The following is an 850-nucleotide window of genomic DNA, read 5'->3' on the forward strand; positions in this document are numbered from 1 at the left end:
ATATATAAAGTTTATTTTGGTTTTGGCTATTCAGTAATATGCTCAACACCGCAGTTCAAAGGTATCAATTCTTCTATATTCTAGATTCATTGCCCAGCTTTCAGCAGCACAGCAAGTGATTGAAAAAAACTATAACCTGAATGAGGTACACTTTAGTCCTCAAACTAACATCATTGTTCCTCAATAATTTTGTGAGTTCCCTGATTTCAGGCTTTTCCAGTGCAATACGTTTGCTGATCTCCTGACTTCTGGTACTAAATGCATTGATCCAAATAAAATTATGTTATTTATATTTCAATCTTTTCTCCATCTATCATGATGTTGTCTGTCAGTCCAATGGTAATAATTTTTTTCTTGATACTGAGATGCAATTCATTTTGAAGGCTTCACTGTTTGACCTTCTGCAGGAAGGAGTTCAAATCCTCCTCAATTTCAGCAAGTAAGATGTGTTATCATCATAATTTGTCTATGTGTCTTCTTCCAATCCCAGTGCCACATTCTTCAGCTGTTCAGCATATAACTAATAAGTAAGGAGAAAGGATATGACCCTGATATACACCTTTCTTAATTTTAAGCCATATAGTGTTCCATTGCTGTTATCCCAACACCCTCCAAGCATAGATTTCACACGAACACAGGTAAATGTTCTAGGATTCCTGCTCTTCTCAGTGTTAGCTGTAGTTTTTTTCATGATCCACACAGTCAAACGCCTTTGACTAGTCAGCAAAGCACAAATAGATATTCTTCTGATATTCTCTGCTTTTAGCCAAGATCCACCTGACATTAGCAACACAGTGACACAGCTTCTTCTAAATTCAGCTTAAATGTCTGTCAGTTCTCTGTCAATATA

Source organism: Elephantulus edwardii, unplaced genomic scaffold, assembly GCF_000299155.1.
Source record: "Elephantulus edwardii isolate Elephantulus edwardi_28Jun2011 unplaced genomic scaffold, EleEdw1.0 scaffold00180, whole genome shotgun sequence".
In the NCBI taxonomy this organism is placed as follows: Eukaryota; Metazoa; Chordata; class Mammalia; order Macroscelidea; family Macroscelididae; genus Elephantulus; species Elephantulus edwardii.